The sequence below is a fragment of the Argopecten irradians genome, chromosome 2 (genome assembly GCF_041381155.1).
Source record: "Argopecten irradians isolate NY chromosome 2, Ai_NY, whole genome shotgun sequence".
NCBI lineage: Eukaryota > Metazoa > Mollusca > Bivalvia > Pectinida > Pectinidae > Argopecten > Argopecten irradians.
Window position 1 is genome coordinate 42,297,562 of NC_091135.1, and position 23,750 is coordinate 42,321,311.

At 36.7% G+C, this 23,750-nt stretch overlaps 1 protein-coding gene across 1 annotated transcript in view; it reads right to left on the reverse strand.

Annotated features, from left to right (window-relative positions):
• The window catches only part of LOC138315552 (WW domain-containing oxidoreductase-like), a 76,535-nt gene that overhangs the window by 5,659 nt on the left and 47,126 nt on the right, over nucleotides 1-23,750 (reverse strand). The window lies entirely within an intron of this gene.

Below are 23,750 nucleotides of genomic sequence, written 5' to 3' on the forward strand. Positions count from 1 at the left end.
TTAAAGGAAGTGTCAGATATGAAGTGGGAGGTGAAAGTTGCTATGTACTTTACTGTCAAGGTCACAGGCCAAAGGTTGATAAGGTTACATGATGATTAAGATACAGTATATCCTTATATATAGAGAGTATCCACATACTTATACTATTGTTTTGATACAGATTAGGATATATGCACTAATGTTAAATGTCACATACTGACTAATATGCCCATGGAATTACAGGACATATTGATTGTCATTATTGGTGATTTATAAATCCATATGAGCCTTGATAATTATAATCTGTTAAGATGAACAGGGTATCGGTGACTGTTTCATTTATTAGTATACAGAGTGACACTGATAATTTACATTACAGAATCAAAGACTTACGATCTTTTTATTCACAAATGTTTTGATGCCATCTGAAGGTTAATCAATTTTAGGCCAAGTTTCTAAGGCAGTTTAAGGTTGAAATTGGAAAAAAGACTGATTCATCCTAAATATATGGCCCCATTGCTGAAGGATAATACTTAAAATTTCTTGTAAGTCCTAAAAAAGTACAACCTCTGATCTGTCAGTGTAAAAAGGTCAAATATATTCATTATCATGTTTTTTTTTCTCTTTTTTTTTTTTATTTAAATTTTACGGCCCATCGTCAACTAAGGTCATTTAGGGCCAAACTACAAGGCAGGCATTAGTATTAGGATATAAACAAGAGGCCCAGAGGGCCTGTATCGCTCACCTGGTTTGTAATGCCAAGTAATGTTCTGAATACAGGTTCATTGTTTCTTTTCTGAAGGAATTTTAATATTAACCTCTAAATCCCCTATTGGGCCCCACCCCTCCCGCCCCCAGGGGGTCAGAACCAAAATTTATACAAGTTCTGTTCCTCTTCTTCCAAGGATGTTTATGGCCAAATTTGGTCACAATCCAAACAAAACTCTAGGACAAGAAGTGATTGATAGGATTTACCTATATTTCCCCTATTGGGCCCCGCCCCTCCTGCCCCTGGGGGGTCAGAGCCAAAATTTATACAAGTTCTGTTCCCCTTCCCCAAAGGATGTCTGTGGCCAAATTTGGTTACATTCCATTCAGAACTCTATGACTAGTAGCGATTTAAAGGATTTACCTCTATTACCCCTATTGGGCCCCGCCCCTCCTACCCCCGGGGGATCAGAGCCAAAATTTATACAAGTTCTGTTCCCCTTCCCCAAAGGATGTTTGTGGCCAAATTTGGTTACATTCCATTCAGAACTCTATGACAAGTAGTGATTTAAAGGATTAACCTCTATTTCCCCTATTGGGCCCCGCCCCTCCTGCCCCTGGGGGATCAGAGCCAAAATTTATACAAGTTCTGTTCCCCTTCCCCCAAGGATGTTTGTGGCCAAATTTGGTTACAATTCATGTAGACCTCTAGGACAAGTAGAGATTTAAAGGATTTACCTCTATTTCCCCTATTGGGCCCCGCCCCTCCTGCCCCCAGGGGGTCAGAGCCAAAATTTATACAAGGTCTGTTCCCCCTCTCCCAAGGATGTTTGTGGCCAAATTTGGTTACATTCAATTCAGAACTCTATGACTAGTAGCGATTTAAAGGATTTACCTCTATTACCCCTATTGGGCCCCGCCCCTCCTGCCCCCGGGGGACCAGAGCCAAAATTTATACAAGTTCTGTTCCCCTTCCCCCAAGGATGTTTGTGGCCAAATTTGGTTACATTCCATTCAGAACTCTATGACTAGTAGCGATTTAAAGGATTTACCTCTATTTCCCCTATTGCGCCCCGCCCCTCCTGCCCCCGACAGACCAGAGCCAAAATTTATACAAGTTCTGTTCCCCTTCCCCCAAGGATGTTTGTGGCCAAATTTGGTTACATTCCATTCAGAACTCTATGACTAGTAGCGATTTAAAGGATTTACCTCTATTTCCCCTATTGGGCCCCGCCCCTCCTGCCCCCGACAGACCAGAGCCAAAATTTATACAAGTTCTGTTCCCCTTCCCCTAAGGATGTTTGTGGCCAAATTTGGTTACAATCCATGCAGAACTCTAGGACAAGTAGCGATTTATAGGATTTACCTCTATTTCCCATATTGGGCCCCGCCCCTCCTGCCCCCGGGGGGTCAGAGCTAAAATTTATACAAGTTCTGTTCCCCCTCCCCCAAAGATGTTTGTGGCCAAATTTGGTTACAATCCATGCAGAACTCTATGACTAGTAGCGATTTAAAGGAAATGTTGACGGACAGACAGACGACGGACAGACAGACGGACGGACGGACGGACGGACGGACGACGGACGACGGACGACGGACGCCGCGCCATGACATAAGCTCACCGGCCCTTCGGGCCAGGTGAGCTAAAAATCATGAATTTGCCATCCAGAGAGGTCTGTGATATTCAATAAAACCATATTCATTTTCCAGTAAAATTCACTGGTAAATGCTGTTTGATGGTAGAAAAAATTCAATGAAGATCAGTCAATTTCCTATACAAATAAGATGAAACGTTTGAATGTATTTGATTTAGGCTGTTGACTGTTGGTAACAATTATAGAATAAAGTAAACAGTTTAAAACATGTTTTGATAGACAGTGTATGATAAGAGGTGTACCCAGATTTAACACCAAAGCCAATCAAATGAGCATTGGTACCATATTTATTCTATTTAACCAGTTGTAAGAATATCTTACTATATCGCCAAATGTGGGTTTCAAACTTGCAAACTAGAGGTGGAGTGTTAGTGGTTATTTGGCCACATCCATGGAGCCCATTCCTAATATACACCATCTAATAATGTACCATATCTATCCTATAAACCAGCCATATAGCATTACCATAACTATCCTATAAACCAGCCATATAATATTACCATATCTATCCTATAAACCAGCCATATAACATTACCATATCTATCCTATAAACCAGCCATATAACATTACCATATCTATCCTATAAACCAGCCATATAACATTACCATATCTATCCTATAAACCAGCCATATAACATTACCATATCTATCCTATAAACCAGCCATATAACATTTCTGTATCTATCCTATATAAAACCACTGTTCTACCTATAACCAGCCATATAACATTACTGTATCTATCCTATAAACCAGCCATATAACATTACCATATCTATCCTATAAACCAGCCATATAACATTACCATATCTATCCTATAAACCAGCCATATAACATTACTGTATCTATCCTATACACCAGCCATATAACATTACTTATCTACCTATACAGATATAACATTACTTATCTATCCTATAAACCAGCCATATACATTACCATACTATCCTATAAACCACCATATAACATTACCCTATCTATCCTATAAACCAGCCATATAACATTACCATATCTATCCTATAACCAGCCATATACTATCATATACATCTATCATATCTATCCTATATAACACCAGCCATATAACATTACTATACAACTATCTATCCTATAAACCAGCCATATAACATTACCATATCTATCCTATAAACCAGCCATATAACATTACTGTATCTATCCTATAAACCAGCCATATAACATTACCATATCTATCCTATAAACCAGCCATATAACATTACCATATCTATCCTATAAACCAGCCATATAACATTACCATATCTATCCTATAAACCAGCCATATAACATTACCATATCTATCCTATAAACCAGCCATATAACATTACTATATCTATCCTATAAACCAGCCATATAACATTACCATATCTATCCTATAAACCAGCCATATAACATTACCATATCTATCCTATAAACCAGCCATATAACATTACCATATCTATCCTATAAACCAGCCATATAACATTACCATATCTATCCTATAAACCAGCCATATAACATTACCATATCTATCCTATAAACCAGCCATATAACATTACCATATCTATCCTATAAACCAGCCATATAACATTACCATATCTATCCTATAAACCAGCCATATAACATTACATATCTATCCTATAAACCAGCCATATAACATTACCATATCTATCCTATAAACCAGCCATATAACATTACCATATCTATCCTATAAACCAGCCATATAACATTACCATATCTATCCTATAAACCAGCCATATAACATTACCATATCTATCCTATAAACCAGCCATATAACATTACCATATCTATCCTATAAACCAGCCATATAACATTACCATATCTATCCTATAAACCAGCCATATAACATTACCATAACTATCCTATAAACCAGCCATATAACATTACCTATCTCAATCTATCCTATAAACCAGCCATATAACATTACCATATCTATCCTATAAACCAGCCATATAACATTACCATATCTATCCTATAAACCAGCCATATAACATTTCCATATCTATCCTATAAAACCAGCCATATAACATTACCATATCTATCCTATAAACCAGCCATATAACATTATATCTATCCTATAAACCAGCCATATAACATTACCATATCTATCCTATAAACCAGCCATATAACATTACCATATCTATCCTATAAACCAGCCATATAACATTACCATATCTATCCTATAAACCAGCCATATAACATTACCATATCTATCCTATAAACCAGCCATATAACATTACCATATCTATCCTATAAACCAGCCATATAACATTACCATATCTATCCTATAAACCAGCCATATAACATTACCATATCTATCCTATAAACCAGCCATATAACATTACCATATCTATCCTATAAACCAGCCATATAACATTACCATATCTATCCTATAAACCAGCCATATAACATTACCATATCTATCCTATAAACCAGCCATATAACATTACCATATCTATCCTATAAACCAGCCATATAACATTACCATATCTATCCTATAAACCAGCCATATAACATTATCCTATAAACCGCATATCATTACCATACTATCTATAAACCAGCCATATAACATTACTGTATCTATCCTATAAACCAGCCATATAACATTACCATATCTATCCTATAAACCAGCCATATAACATTACCATATCTATCCTATAAACCAGCCATATAACATTACCATATCTATCCTATAAACCAGCCATATAACATTACCATATCTATCCTATAAACCAGCCATATAACATTACCATATCTATCCTATAAACCAGCCATATAACATTACTGTATCTATCCTATAAACCAGCCATATAACATTACCATATCTATTCTATAAACCAGCCATATAACATTACTGTATCTATCCTATAAACCAGCCATATAACAATTCCATATCTATCCTATAAACCAGCCATATAACATTACCATATCTATCCTATAAACCAGCCATATAACATTACCATATCTATCCTATAAACCAGCCATATAACATTACCATATCTATCCTATAAACCAGCCATATAACATTACCATATCTATCCTATAAACCAGCCATATAACATTACCATATCTATCCTATAAACCAGCCATATAACATTTCCATATCTATCCTATAAACCAGCCATATAACATTACCATATCTATCCTATAAACCAGCCATATAACATTACCATATCTATCCTATAAACCAGCCATATAACATTACCATATCTATCCTATAAACCAGCCATATAACATTACCATATCTATCCTATAACCAGCCATATAACATTACCATATCTATCCTATAAACCAGCCATATAACATTACCATATCTATCCTATAAACCAGCCATATAACATTACCATATCTATCCTATAAACCAGCCATATAACATTACCATATCTATCCTATAAACCAGCCATATAACATTACATATCTATCCTATAAACCAGCCATATAACATTACCATATCTATCCTATAAACCAGCCATATAACATTACCATATCTATCCTATAAACCAGCCATATAACATTACCATATCTATCCTATAAACCAGCCATATAACATTACCATATCTATCCTATAAACCAGCCATATAACATTACCATATCTATCCTATAAACCAGCCATATAACATTACCATATCTATCCTATAAACCAGCCATATAACATTACCATATCTATCCTATAAACCAGCCATATAACATTACCATATCTATCCTATAAACCAGCCATATAACATTACCATATTATAAACCAGCCATATAACATTCATATCTATCCTATAAACCAGCCATATAACATTACCATATCTATCCTATAAACCAGCCATATAACATTACCTATCTATCCTATAAACCAGCCATATAACATTACCATATCTATCCTATAAACCAGCCATATAACATTACATATCTATCCTATAAACCAGCCATATAACATTACATATCTATCCTATAAACCAGCCATATAACATTACCATATCTATCCTATAAACCAGCCATATAACATTACCATATCTATCCTATAAACCAGCCATATAACATTACCATATCTATCCTATAAACCAGCCATATAAAATTACCATAACTATCCTATAAACCAGCCATATAACATTACCATATCTATCCTATAAACCAGCCATATAACATTACCATATCTATCCTATAAACCAGCCATATAACATTACCATATCTATCCTATAAACCAGCCATATAACATTACCATATCTATCCTATAACCAGCCATATAGCATTACCATATCTATCCTAAAACCAGCCATATAACATTACCATATCTATCCTATAAACCAGCCATATACATTACTGTATCTATCCTATAAACCAGCCATATAACATTACCATATCTATCCTATAAACCAGCCATATAACATTACTGTATCCTATAAACCAGCCATATAACATTACCATATCTATCCTATAACAGCCATATACATTACCATATCTATCCTATAACCAGCCATATAACATTACATATCTATCCTATAAACCAGCCATATAACATTACCATATCTATCCTATAAACCAGCCATATAACATTACCATATCTATCCTATAAACCAGCCATATAACATTACCATATCTATCCTATAAACCAGCCATATAACATTACCATATCTATCCTATAAACCAGCCATATAACATTACCATATCTATCCTATAAACCAGCCATATAACATTACCATATCTATCCTATAAACCAGCCATATAGCATTACCATAACTATCCTATAAACCAGCCATATAACATTACCATATCTATCCTATAAACCAGCCATATAACATTACCATAACTATCCTATAAACCAGCCATATAACATTACCATATCTATCCTATAAACCAGCCATATAACATTACCATATCTATCCTATAAACCAGCCATATAACATTACCATATCTATCCTATAAACCAGCCATATAACATTACCATATCTATCCTATAAACCAGCCATATAACATTACCATATCTAATCCTATAAACCATCCATATAACATTACCATATCTATCCTATAAACCAGCCATATAACATTACCATATCTATCCTATAAACCAGCCATATAACATTACCATATCTATCCTATAAACCAGCCATATAAACATTACCATATCTATCCTATAAACCAGCCCTATATAAACCAGCCATATAACATTACCATATCTATCCTATAAACCAGCCATATAACATTACCATAACTATCCTATCCCTATAAACCAGCCATATAACATTACCATATCTATCCTATAAACCAGCCATATAACATTACCATATCTATCCTATAAACCAGCCATATAACATTACCATATCTATCCTATAAACCAGCCATATAACATTACCATACTATCCTATAAACCAGCCATATAACATTACATATCTATCCTATAAACCAGCCATATAACATTACCATATCTATCCTATAAACCAGCCATATAACATTACCATATCTATCCCATAAACCAGCCATATAACATTACCATATCTATCCTATAAACCAGCCATATAACATTACCATATCTATCCTATAAACCAGCCATATAACATTACCATATCTATCCTATAAACCAGCCATATAACATTACCATATCTATCCTATAAACCAGCCATATAACATTACCATATCTATCCTATAAACCAGCCATATAACATTACCATATCTATCCTATAAACCAGCCATATAACATTACCATATCTATCCTATAAACCAGCCATATAACATTACCATATCTATCCTATAAACCAGCCATATAACATTACTGTATCTATCCTATAAACCAGCCATATAACATTACCATATCTATCCTATAAACCAGCCATATAACATTACCATATCTATCCTATAAACCAGCCATATAACATTACCATATCTATCCTATAAACCAGCCATATAACATTACCATATCTATCCTATAAACCAGCCATATACCATTACCATATTTATCCTATAAACCAGCCATATAACATTACCATATCTATCCTATAAACCAGCCATATAACATTACCATATTTATCGTATTCAACAGTTGTATAAATACATACATACCATATCTATCCTATTAAACAGTTGTATGAATATAAACATACCATATCTATCCTATTAAAAAGTTGTATGAATATAAACATACCATATCTATCCTATTAAAGAGTTGTATGAATATGAACATACCATATCTAAACATACCATATCTATCCTATTAAAGATTTGTATGAATATAAACATACCATTTCTATCCTATTAAAGAGTTAATATATATATATATAGATCCGCACCTTTGTAAGTTTGTCACTTGGGTGGTCTTTATAGAAAGGTTTGACTGTATATAGACCCACACCCTTGTAAGTGTGTCCCTTGAGTGGTCTTTATAGAAAGGTTTGAGTGTATATAGACCCACACCCTTGTTAGTTTGTCACTAGGGTGGTCTTTATAGAAAGGTTTGACTGTAAATAGAACCACACCCTTGTAAGTTTATCTTGGGTGGTCTTTATAGAAAGGTTTGACTGTATATAGACCCACACCCTTGTTAGTTTGTCACTAGGGTGGTCTTTATAGAAAGGTTTGACTGTATATAGACCCACACCCTTGTAAGTTTGTCTCTTGGGTGGTCTTTATAGAAAGGTTTGACTGTATATAGACACACACCCGTGTAAGTGTGTCCTTTGGGTGGTCTTTATAGAAAGGTTTGACTGTATATAGACCTACACCCTTGTAAGTGTGTCACTTGAGTGGTCTAAATAGAAAGGTTTGACTGTATATAAACACACACCCTTGTAAAGGGGTGGTCTTTATAGAAAGGTTTGACTGTATATAGACCCACATCCTTGTAAGTGTGTCCCTTGAGTGGTCTTTATAGAAAGGTTTGACTGTATATAGACCCACACCCTTGTAAGTTTGTCTCTTGGGTGGTCTTTATAGAAAGGTTTGACTGTATATAGACCCACACCCTTGTAAGTTTGTCTCTTGGGTGGTCTTTATAGAAAGGTTTGACTGTATATAGACCCACACCCTTTTAAGTGTGTCCCTTGGGTGGTCTTTATAGAAAGGTTTGACTGTATATAGACCCACACCCTTGTAAGTTTGTCTCTTGGGTGGTCTTTATAGAAAGGTTTGACTGTATATAGACCAACACCCTTGTAAGTTTGTCTCTTGGGTGGTCTTTATAGAAAGGTTTGACTGTATATAGACCCACACCCTTCTATATAGATTCCCACCTATCATTAGCCTGCCATCTAAGCTGTGCTAATACATATATATTGTATCCCTTCATTTACTGTTAGGTAGTAGCAAAGGTCAATTTATACCTAAAAAGACCACACAAGTCTTAATTATTAAACTGTATGAGTAATATACAGGTAGATTAATTAGTGATTTACACCCTATGTATACAGGCAATGGCTCCGATATCTCTCTGTCCTTGTCCTGATGTTACTTTATCAGAAATGTGTATGTCCATTGATTAGAACTACAGGATGTGGTCATGTGACTGGATGTTATGGACAGTTAATGATACACATGCTGACATATACGTGATATACACTACCGTAAATCTCCAACATAATCCCACCTCTAAGAATCATCTATATACATCTGTACTATTAAAGTACCTACACACTGCCGTAAATTTCCAACATATAACCCTTGTAAGATTCCTATAAGTCTGTGCATATACATACCATGAATATTCTGTCAATAACTCCTACACTTCCACTACCATAAATCTCCAAAATACAAAACTATAGTTTAGCAAATCCATACATTTGTATCCTTCACTTAAACTACCATAAATCTGTAAGAGACATATATATACCTTGGTAAATATATTGAATTTCATATTGATGCTTAAAGCTTTCACATACGCCTTTTTATACCCCTGCAACAAAGTTAGTCTAGAGACAACTCCTCCTAAACGACTGGGTCAATCTCAATGAAACTTTGTGGAAAATTTTCATTGACATAATAACCAGGTCACTATATATTATGTATAGACTTTCTAAAATGGTCAATAGCTCATTAGTTTTTGTGCAAAATGTAACATAGATATCTAATACTTGACCATATCACATGCTTCAATAATGGTTACCATGGAAACAACAAAATGGAGGAACATTTGCCTACATGGTCTTACATAAGACATTATGGCTTATTAGTTAGTCATTATCAGTATCAAGGCAGATCTCTCAATGTTGATGGATACATGGACTTCTGCTTTTATTACTAAGACCGCACAGGTTACATATGACCTCCAAAGTCCTCCATCACTAGAGCTAGAATTCTTCAATTTTGAGTCCATTTGGATCAAACATTAATTTCTGACCAGATGGTTCAGACCGTTGAGGGATCCTAACCCATGGAGTTCACAGGTTCATATTCAGGTCTACCTTTAGTAGTGAATGCAACCTCTGATGAAGATCATTCAATGGTGGGTGCCAGTATCCCTAAGGGATCTCTTGCTGTCCCTTGGGACTCAAATAGATACATACATAAGTTTGTAAAGCTATATGGAAGGACTTTGTGAATTGTACTGAAGCTCTGGTCAGTGAGTGAGTGTCCATCTAGTCCTACTCTATCCTCTGTTACTTTTCCTCTCAGCTGGAAAATGCTGATAAACTTATCACACCTGTGGTTTTGTAGGCTTTATCCTGAGTGAGTACACAATCAGAAAGTATCTCCCTGGTTTATGGCATGTGATGTAGTGGTCTGGGCTGGAGTCGAGAACTTAGGTACAGTAAGGTAGTACTCAGTTAGTAGTAGTAAGACGACAATGCTTACTGAGTCAGGAGAAATGGGGTTTGGACTGAATTTAGGACCAGTATATATGTACAATTCAGTATGTAAAAGCTTGAATTGCAAGTTGCATAATGACTGTGAAAATATTTGGTTAAGCTCAAGTCAAGTTTGGCTTAACAGGCTTTAACATGCAATCTGTAGTCGTACAGTTAAGTCCAAGATGTAAGATGACAATGCTCATACAATGAGAATTGGACTGGGTGTTTTGCAGAAAAATGCAACCTTACAATGCTTACAGTGTATAGGCATAGGAACTAGTACATACAATATGCAGGTATGGTATAGTACAATATGTATGTAATTTCCAGCTGTAAGCCAACATAATATGTGTAACTTGGAGATTTAAGTCGACAAGGCTCCGGACACGGAGGTCAAGGTACATGTAGTTTTAAGACCCAGGTACAAAGCATGCCCCATTAGTATATGTATAATAGTGTAGGTAAGGTGTGGAGTCCACCTGATCATTACCGAGAGCAAATTATACATTATGTAGGGTGTGTATTGATCTATAACTACTACATACAAACATCGTACAAACATCACCCATTGTCATCTAAACACCGCCATCACTAATGTTTACCAATACTTACGCCCATTCAAATTATTTTCAAATACACATACAACAAAAATGAGATAATATTACTGAAGCGGATGTGTGTGGTTCCAAGACCGACTTTTATTACCGTAATTTCTGACATAACAGCCCCTTATATAAGTAATACCTTATATATAATGATTTAACAGGATTTTTATGTATGATAAGGACAACAATTACCATAAATATCAACATAAGACACAGGGCTTCATTGTATGGAAAATTTTACTATCATAAAGTCAGTGTTTCAGAGATATGGGGTCAAAGTCACCAATTTGTTATCGAATCTGTATTGATAAAGTAGCTAGTTGATTGACTAAATCTTGGATGATGTAATTGATTTATTTTCTTTCAACAATAACAATGTACCATCTGCAATACCTGCTAAAATAAGTTGAGAGAAAATGGATCAAGGTCAAGGTCAGTGTGTTATTACACATCAAATTTCCTTGATATAAGAAATTTGGCAAACTTTCAATTTCAGATAAATGAGGTCAAGGTCATTGCTACAACTTTTCAGACAATCTGTGTCAGTGTTCTCTGTATTACATTCCATGTGCCTAATTTCAACAAGTGATGTCACCAGCATAAAGTCATTTCATTACAACATGTTGCTATAACAGATAGATGTCTAGGGGTGAAATGACTCCAGACACACAAGGGAGCAAAAATCTTTGAAAATCATTTTTCATACCCAATTCTTACCTTTGAAATTCTAAAGTAAGTATTCTGATGGGATAATCCAAAATATTACCAGAACCTGATCTGTGATGGAATTATCATCCTTAATGTAACAGAGAGAGAACAGGGACTTGTATTACTGTATGTATAGCTGGTGATATTTCATCCACAAAATAATGAGAAATAATTGAATCATATATATACCCTGAATGAGGCTGATTGCAAAAATTACAAACTGCTTAAATTTGATTTTTGTCTTTTCATTTGAATTTTTAACCACAGAAATACACAGCTATGCATGTGGTAGATTTGGGAGTGGCAAGGTAGTAACGAAGGCAAGAGATGAGGGATAAAAAGAGTAGGTCACAAGTATGGGAGAGAAAAAGAAAGGAAGGATAAGCAGAGGAAAAAGACAGGAGAAATAATGGGTAGGATTTAAGAGAATGTCAAAGAGAAGAAGAAATAATGAAAGACAGATGGGGGGGAAGGCATGAGGGGGTGGTAGTGGTGGGGAATGGTGATAAACATGTTAGAAAGAAAAACATCAATCTTGGTTGTCAGTAAGGAACATACGTAAAGATAACATCTAGTTGACATGTCCAGCAAGTTTCTAGAACAACCAGGTAGTTCATGGCCTGTATTGATACATAGGCCTTATCCCTATAATGACCTGTTGAGCTGGACAGATTATCTATGAAGTGACCAGTGGGTACCTAATGGTCCAGACAGGTCTACCCCTACACTAACACAATACTTCTCATATCACTGTACTGTTATTGACAAAACTTGTTTGAAAATGCATTGTCAAGACTATGTGACAACTATTGAATTGACTTTGATAATAGCAATTAAAGTGATGTGATGTTTAGCTGTTTATCTATGTCACAAAATGTAAACATTTTTTTTAAAGTTATCTTTCCAGTTTAATTGTGTGTAATTATTTGGAAAAATGATTTGCTTGCTATCAAAGTCATTGTGAAGTCGTAAACATTATCGTGGCAAATTGACAGTTTGATTTTAAATGTTGAAATTAAAATACTTGGGGTAACAGGCTTAAAGTTCTATACATGCCTGACAGGGCACACATGGTTTCTAAATCCCTAGTCTTTATACACCACATATATAAATCTACCATCTCCTCCAATAGCAGATCTATTCATAACTTTATCTATGAAAGCACCAATCTGTTAACTTTGTAAGTTATTTACGTTTTAATTCCTACGTTCATTAAAACTTCAGTTGATAACTAATTTGTTCCATGATTCATATCATGGAGACAAAATTTCAAATATCTGTATAATTATCTAATTTTCTTCCTCCAATATAATATTTTTTTCTAATTGTGAATTAATGAACCATTCTAATTTTGAATTACTGAACCAAAGAAGACTTAAGTACCTATATACACATTATAAAGCCACATAGAGTTCCATGCATAATCAAACTTGCTTTGATCTTCACTGGCAACTATCTGCACAATTGTTGCATGCATACATAGATAAATTCTATTTAAAGCTGACAAGGAATTTGTGAACATCTATTACATAGTAATAACATGAACATTGTAGATGAACACGGAAATGAGTATGGCATTGTTGGCTTGCTTTCCGTATTAGACTGCATAGTACATTACCATGGTTAAACAGCAAGGTAAGCATTGTTAGATTGCTTTCTGTAACACATTACTATACATGTACATAGTATATGAACATGGTGAAACAAAGTCATGCATTGTTAGATTGCTTTCTGTGACAGATTAATCTAGAGTCTATTTTACACATGTGTTTTGTATGTTAGATGGTAGTTACAGATTCAGTACTAAGAGGTCAGAGCTACAGATGGTCCACTACACCTAACACCACGATCTGTTAGCTTTACTTGTATCATATAGTACAGGTATGAAATTCAGGGAAAAGGCGAACGTTAGTACATTGCACATCATGTACATCTTTCAAGTAAAACAAACAGACAGTATCACTGAAGCAATACACATTTATAAAATAAATAGGAAAAACATGAATGGAGACCATGATCTGATAATGAAACTCAAACTTGCTCATGTTATCTGAAAACCAACATCCAGATGGAGATCGAAACAGACTGAAAGACAGATTGACATATGGACATTGATACATTGCAAATACTATAGTCATCTTTAGCTTCATGACATAGAACTAATAATAATGGAATGTTTCTGATATTTACCATTTTTTGTTAAGTTTGAAGATTCTGCATTTGGTTGCATGGTATATGTACATTAGAGCTCAATGACTGGTTCTTTTAAATTAGAAAAAATATTGTTTATGAAAGATGAAAAATATGTCTGTACAAAAATGCAAACATTAAATGAAATAAGCATGAATCAAATATCCAATACAAATCTCAACTTGAATGCATACTACATTTACAGTGTACATCCAACTGTATTATTTCTAAAAAAAATCCCTACCTTCTCTCGTCTTGATGTTATGTCAGGAATTATAGGCCTAAATCCAACAGATCAGACTTTATAAAACTACTTGGAATGTGAATTTCATTAGAATGCCCATAAAACCCTAAGGATTAGACAGACACAGAAAAGTTCATCTTGGCCTTACAAATTGGTGCACTATATTTTGTTGACATATGCTCAGTTTCTTGGTCTCATTTTAGTAGCTATATTAGTCAAGAGCATACACTAATCTAGTTTAACCTAAGAGACACATTGACCTACTTTCAAAACCCCAGTGTCACCTTGACCTTGATTGGTATATGGTGTTCGATTGACCTAATTTGAACCACAGGTAATACTGCATTGACCTACTTAGTACTACCTCAGCCTAGTTTGTGAATATTGTTCTGGAGTCAATCTGTGTTACATAGAGCTTAGTGTACTGTCCATCATTAACTGTTTCCTTGTTTGTGTAAAGTCATAGTATTTCTATTACCTAATTTACTTGCCTTCTTTTTTACGTAAAAGGTTTTCATCAATCTAGTTAATAGGTCAATGGTACATTGACCTATTATCCAATACGCATCACAGCAATCGCATGTCTGTCCATGTATGGTAATCACTCTACAGTAAATATGGTATCAATTTACCGGTAATCCTATCATACCTGTTTACCCCACAGTAAATAATAGACTTGTCTATTACTACACAGTGATAAAATATTAATGGAATGGTGCAATGCTTTAAATACATGCAAATTAAGCAATATGTATAGTGGTTTATTAATTAGCCAAATGACAAAATTTGTTACTACTGGTTGATTTCAAATTTTCCATTGCTCAGAGAATTAGTTTATTAAAGTATGTACATTGACTATTTTACACAATGTTTTTCAGCTGATTGTTTTACTGAGTAGTCACCACTAATTCTAGCATTACTATTTCACTTAACCAAATAAGGGAAACAATTTTTACCAAACAAATAAATGTTCCGGTAAGTCCAATATGTGTAGCTCTTTGAATTATAAGATGATTGCATATATTTTGCATAATAGTAAACACTTTGTTAAAGCTAGTAATTTTGTATGTATTTATTTATTTTGACTAGTTTAAAATCAAACAATTTCTATTTCTGTCTTATTATTGTACCATTGTGAGCTGTCTGACAGCCCTAAATCAGTCCCCAATCTCTGACAGCCCTAAATCAGTCCCCAATCTCTGACATTGTATATATGGAGTTAATGTAATAGTATAGACTCCCAACCTAGATTTCTAATCTGGCCAAGAACCAACTTGACCTGCCCAAACTTAATTGGTTCACATTCACAAACTGTGTAGTCTCTGGCCTTGAGCAAGAGCTTTAGTAAGGAAGACCCAGGGGTTTAACATTCCCGGGGTAGCCTACCCCTAATAATGCCAGCCGGCCTTTATAGGTTGTAAGCTTGTTGACACATTCATTCATACAGCTATTCTTCATTCTGATCCACAATCCACCTAACTTGAAATAATGCCAACCTATTTAACACAAACGCCACACACATTAAATCATATACATGTACCATATTTATCCAAAAAACAAATAAATACACCTGTTCTATTTATAAAATACCATATCTATCCTAAACAGAACCGTTCCAGATCATATACAATGCACTGCATATTGTTACATTCAATTATGTCTTCAACGTATCAACTGGATGTGTTGCATTGCCTTGTGAAAAGGCAGAGCAATTCCGAGTTAGTCTTCTTGTAGTAGCTGGTGGCTAATTCAATAACATATGAGAACTCCATTGCATCCTATCCAAAGCAATATGAAGACACCCCCAAGACAACACAGACCAGAATATTTCTCAATTTCTATTTTCATTTTCGAGTGGAAAAAAAGATCAGGAATTCAAAACTTGGGATCTCAGACTATGAAAATCAAGCACTCTATAAGCACCATAATTTGACAATGTATATTAATACCATATTTCATGTTAAAAACCTTAACACAATTCTATATTTTTAACTTGTCAGCAGGCCATAGTAAAAGTATGAGTTACTGAAATATATAGTGAAAAGCCTAATCAATGTCTGGACCAGCAAAAATACCTTGAATTAAAAACGAAGTCTCTGAGTGCAGGTACAAGTTCTCCTTAATGAGGTTCAATTACACCGTAATTCCCCTGATATTGCACTGTTTACCAGAAGGACTTCAAGGATTTTACCTATGCAAACATTGATACTAGGATATGTATATCACTTTACATGTCGAGACCAGGAAATATCTTCCATTTTTTTTATGGCAAGGACTGATGATACATATCTTTACAGTGTGTACTAAATGTTATATTTGTGTAGCTACACCACAGATTTGCATACTGTCCTGCAATACTAATTAAGCTTCAAGCCTGTACTCTCTTTCCCCTTTATTGACCGATAAATCTTTTATCTGTTCAAGGCATCTGACCTTGAAATAACCTTGATATAAAACTTCTTCATCAACTGGGTGAATGACTTCCACTCAGACTTCACATTTCAGTGGCAAATGGTTTAATTTGACATTAAAGGGATTTACCTCTAACATGAAATACATATTTTCTTCAGAAGGGTGAATTTAACATCTAATGTCACAGAATTTGGTCTTATTCTAGATTATTCATCTGAGCATTAATTTGTGTCAGTGGGTTCTAACCTTATATACAAGCCTGTCTCCCTGCTACAGCTACATTGCTGATAACTAAATAGGCATTTATTGAGAAAAAACGTGGAAAAAAACTTGAGCAAGTCTAGACAACCTGCCTGCATAGGCTGTTGCCAGACTGACATTATGTATCCTTAGAGATCCCATTGGGCTAGATGTATTAAGTCTGGTTAGCTTTATATCCTAATCTAAAATATCTTGATATCTCTGCAACAAAAACTCTCTCCATCCCTATTTGGAAATCTTACTATGACAAGCTAACCAACGTAATCTTTATTTCTGTAAGTTTAAGTAAATTTAAATAAGCAAATGCAAAGAAAAAAGGAGATGTCTAAGTTGGTGCAAGCTTTAAGCCTCCATGGTTAGCCTGGTTGGTGTCCTATAGTATATGTTTGGTAGATATAAAACTTCTTGAATATTCTTTATTGTACAAAACAACCTTCTCTCTTTGCCTTCGTGTCTGTTTCTTTTCCCAACAGATGTTTAAATGTAATTTTTTACATTTTAATGCCTATTCTCTCCCCTTCAGCCTTCACCCTCTTTTTTTCCAGACTTAAATTTGAAATTTAAACTGGATGTAACAAGCCTGCGTTTCACTTCCACTCTTTCCATCAGGACACCCCACAGCGCACTTCAACCTGCCTCATATTGCCAGCTGATAAAGTTGTAGACGCTCTCATAATTAATAAAGTGCAAGGAAGCTGAGAACTGATTTATCATACTTCATAACAATTTTGAAACTATTACACTTATCAGACAGGTTTCCTAAAGCAGCAGAGTGAAATAACAGTCAGCGAGAACAACTCAGCTACAACAGGTGTCAGTGTTAAGGGGGAACGACTCAGCTACAACAGGTATCAGTGTTAAGGGGGAACAATTCAGCTACAACAGGTGTCAGTGTTAAGGGGGAACAGCTCTGCTACAACAGGTGTCAGTGTTAAGGGGGAAGGTCTCAGCTACAACAGGTGTCAGTGTTAAGGGGGAATGGCTCAGCTACAACATGTGTCAGTGTTAAGGGGGAACGGCTCAGCTACAACAGGTATCAGTGTTAAGGGGGAACGGCTCTGCTACAACAGGTGTCAGTGTTAAGGGGGAACGGCTCAGCTACAACAGGTATCAGTGTTAAGGGGGAACAACTCAGCTACAACAGGTGTCAGTGTTAAGGGGGAACGACTCAGCTACAACAGGTATCAGTGTTAAGGGGGAATGGCTCAGCTACAACAGGTGTCAGTGTTAAGGGGGAACGGCTCAGCTACAACATGTGTCAGTGTTAAGGAGGAACGGCTCTGCTACAACAGGTGTCAGTGCTAAGGGGGAACAGCTCTGCTACAACAGGTGGAGTGTTAAGGGGGAATGGCTCAGCTTCAACAGGTGTTAGTGTTAAGGGGGAACGGCTCAGCTACAACATGTGTCAGTGTTAAGGGGGAACGGCTCTGCTACAACAGGTATCAGTGTTAAGGGGGAATGGCTCTGCTACAACAGGTGTCAGTGTTAAGGGGGAACGGCTCTGCTACAACAGGTATCAGTGTTAAGGGGGAACAACTCAGCTACAACAGGTGTCAGTGTTAAGGGGGAACGACTCAGCTACAACAGGTATCAGTGTTAAGGGGGAATGGCTCAGCTTCAACAGGTGTTAGTGTTAAGGGGGAACGGCTCAGCTACAACATGTGTCAGTGTTAAGGGGGAACGGCTCTGCTACAACAGGTATCAGTGTTAAGGGGGAACGGCTCTGCTACAACAGGTGTCAGTGTTAAGGGGGAACGGCTCAGCTACAACAGGTGTCAGTGTTAAGGGGGAACGGCTCAGCTACAACAGGTGTCAGTGTTAAGGGGGAACAGCTCTGCTACAACAGGTATCAGTGTTAAGGGGGAACAATTCAGCTACAACAGGTGTCAGTGTTAAGGGGGAACAGCTCTGCTACAACAGGTGTCAGTGTTAAGGGGGAAGGTCTCAGCTACAACAGTTGTCAGTGTTAAGGGGGAATGGCTCAGCTACAACAGGTATCAGTGTTAAGGGGGAACGGCTCTGCTACATTAGGTGTCAGTGTAAAGGGGACACGGCTCAGCTACAACAGGTATCAGTGTAAAGGGGGAACGGCTCAGCTACAACAGGTGTCAGTGTGAAGGGGGAATGGCTCAGCTACAACATGTGTCAGTGTTAAGGGGGAATGGCTCAGCTACAACATGTGTCAGTGTTAAGGGGGAACGACTCAGCTACAACAGGTATCAGTGTTAAGGGGGAACGGCTCTGCTACAACAGGTGTCAGTGTTAAGGGGGAACGGCTCAGCTACAATAGGTGTCAGTGTTAAGGGGGAACGGCTCAGCTGCAACAGGTATCAGTGTTAAGAGGGAAGGGCTCTGCTACAACAGGTGTCAGTGTTAAGGGGGAACAGCTCAGCTACAATAGGTGTCAGTGTTAAGGAAAACTGCTCAGCTACAACATGTGTCAGTGTTAATGGGGAACAGCTCTGCTACAACAGGTGTCAGTGTTAAGGGGGAAGGTCTCAGCTACAACAGGTGTCAGTGTTAAGGGGGAATGGCTCAGCTACAACAGGTGTCAGTGTTAAGGGGGAATGGCTCAGCTACAACAGGTATCAGTGTTAAGGGGGAACAGCTCTGCTACAACAGGTGTCAGTGTTAAGGGGGAACGGCTCAGCTACAACAGGTATCAGTGTAAAGGGGGAACGGCTCAGCTACAACTGGTGTCAGTGTTAAGGGGGAACGATTCTGCTACAACAGGTGTCAGTGTTAAGGGGGAATGGCTCTTCTACAACAGGTGTCAGTGTTAAGGGGGAACGGCTCTGCTACATTAGGTGTCAGTGTTAAGGGGGAACAGCTCAGCTACAACATGTGTCAGTGTTAAGGAGGAACGGCTCTGCTACAACAGGTGTCAGTGCTAAGGGGGAACAGCTCTGCTACAACAGGTATCAGTGTTAAGGGGGAATGGCTCTGCTACAACAGGTGTCAGTGTTAAGGGGGAATGGCTCAGCTACAACAGGTGTCAGTGTTAAGGGGGAATGGCTCTGCTACAACAGGTGTCAGTGTTAAGGGGGAATGGCTCAGCTTCAACAGGTGTTAGTGTTAAGGGGGAACGGCTCAGCTACAACATGTGTCAGTGTTAAGGGGGAACGGCTCTGCTACAACAGGTGTCAGTGTTAAGGGGGAACGGCTCTGCTACAACAGGTATCAGTGTTAAGGGGGAATGGCTCAGCTTCAACAGGTGTTAGTGTTAAGGGGGAACGGCTCAGCTACAACAGGTATCAGTGTTAAAAGGGAACGGCTCTGCTACAACAGGTGTCAGTGTTAGGGGGAACGGCTCTGCTACAACAGGTATCAGTGTTAAGGGGGAATGGCTCTGCTACAACAGGTGTCAGTGTTAAGGGGGAACGGCTCAGCTACAACAGGTATCAGTGTTAAAAGGGAATGGCTCTGCTACAACAGGTATCAGTGATAAGAGGGCTTTTCTACATCTTCATTTGAGTATATTCAACATTCCTTCAATTTCTTCCTACAGCGATGAAAAAGTCAGTTCTACACACAAGATGAATATTCATATTGACTTGTGCTTTGGAAGGCTGTAGTATGTGCATATGTATTTCCATTGTCTTCATTTTCATTGCAGTGAATCAACTATAAGTAGAAAGCAAATGTTCTACATACAGTAGGACACCCCATCTGTCACATTATATTGATATTATAGTACTATCTTACTGAATCATACTACTGAGGACATACAGTAGGACGTCCCATCTGTCACATTATATTGATATTATAGTACTATCTTACTGAATCATACTACTGAGGACATACAGTAGGACGCCCCATCTGTCACATTATACTCAATATTATAGTACTATCTTACTGAATCATACTACTGAGGACATACAGTAGGACGCCCCATCTGTCACATTATATTGATATTATAGTACTATCTTACTGAATCATACTACTGAGGACATACAGTAGGATGCCCCGTCTGTCACATTATACTGATATTATAGTACTATCTCACTGTATCATACTACTGAGGACATACAGTAGGACTCCCCGTCTGTCACATTATATTGATATTATAGTACTCTCTTACTGAATTATACTACTGAGGACATACAGTAGGACGCCCCATCTGTCACATTATACTGATATTATAGTACTATCTTACTGAATCATACTACTGAGGACATACAGTAGGATGCCCCGTCTGTCACATTATACTGATATTATAGTACTTTCTCACTGTATCATACTACTGAGGACATACAGTAGGACTCCCCATCTGTCACATTATACTGATATTATAGTACTATCTCACTGTATCATACTACTGAGGACATACAGTAGGACGCCCAATCTGTCACATTATACTGATATTATAGTACTATCTCACTGTATCATACTACTGAGGACATACAGTAGGACTCCCCGTCTGTCACATTATATTGATATTATAGTACTCTCTTACTGAATTATACTACTGAGGACATACAGTAGGACGCCCCATCTGTCACATTATACTGATATTATAGTACTATCTCACTGTATCATACTACTGAGGACATACAGTAGGACACCCCATCTGTCACATTATATTGATATTATAGTACTATCTCACTGTATCATACTACTGAGGACATACAGTAGGACGCCCAATCTGTCACATTATATTGATATTATAGTACTATCTCACTGTATCATAGTACTGAGGACATACAGTAGGACGCCCCATCTGTCACATTATACTGATATTATAGTACTATCTCACTGTATCATACTACTGAGGACATACAGTAGGACGCCCCGTCTGTCACATTATACTGATATTATAGTACTCTCTTACTGAATAATACTACTGAGGACATACAGTAGGACGCCCCATCTGTCACATTATACTGATATTATAGTACTATCTCACTGTATCATACTACTGAGGACATACAGTAGGACTCCCCATCTGTCACATTATATTGATATTATAGTACTATCTTACTGAATCATACTACTGAGGACATACAGTAGGACGCCCCATCTGTCACATTATACTGATATTATAGTACTATCTCACTGTATCATACTACTGAGGACATACAGTAGGACTCCCTATCTGTCACATTATACTGATATTATAGTACTCTCTTACTGAATTATACCACTAAATGGACACATAAAGGGACCTCCACCTTGTTTACATGGCTGAGAAACCATTTTGGGTGGGTGCAGTTGCAAGGTACAAAACTGCAGGCTAGAGGTTTTTCTTTAGTCCTCTGGCTTTTCTGGACTCCAAACAATCACACTCCATGTAATCTGCATTGCTACCATTATGTGTCATGAAACAGTCCTGATTTCTTTAATGCTGTATGCTACCTTACTATCTAGACAATATCATACAGCACTAAAACTGTCCTGACTGAATGAAGGATGTATTGCATCCTTACCTATAGACATCAAACTAATGTAATTGATTGAAGGTATTGTAATCTTTACTTGATGTCATACTTACACATACAAGTTTGATTTAGGTGCATATGCACCTTTTACTACCTTACAAACCCAAAGTGCTCATCTGATCTGTTCGTTTTCTGAATCTGTTTTGCATACATCAAATGGTGAAATTACTTCCCTTCAATAAATATATAATTATGACATGCTTGTAATATCCTCTTAAGTTAAATTCCCACATATTCTCTATTTTGACAAATAGTTATGGCAACCAAACATGAAAATAGAATGGGAGTTCTATAATTGAACTATACCAGTTAATCATCTTTAAGAAGTACTTCAGCCAAACTCATCAATCCTTAAGGACAAACAAAGGTACAGAATATCAGAAGGTTAGGACATCTTCAGTCACAACTTGGAAACCATTTGCTTGCAATTGATAACAAAACTTGTAAGACAACTTAAGTTGAATATATCTTGAAAGTACAAAATCTCAATTCAAACTAGATAGCATAAATCGTGTAGGTCAAATTATCATGGACAATAAAACAATAGATCAAGATCTCAAAGATCAAGTTAGCCTAGTAATCTTTGGTGACTTTAGGAAGAGGTTTACTCTACAAAAATAGAACTTATGAGGACTTAGTCAATAGAAAAGATGACAGCTACTAACTCAATATCTGGGCTGGCTGATGGCAGGTTTTAGGACCGTGCAGTATAATCAGATAGCAGCTTTCTATGTTGACAAGGACTGCGGCCACAGTTCATAATGTATATTTGTCCAAGCCAAA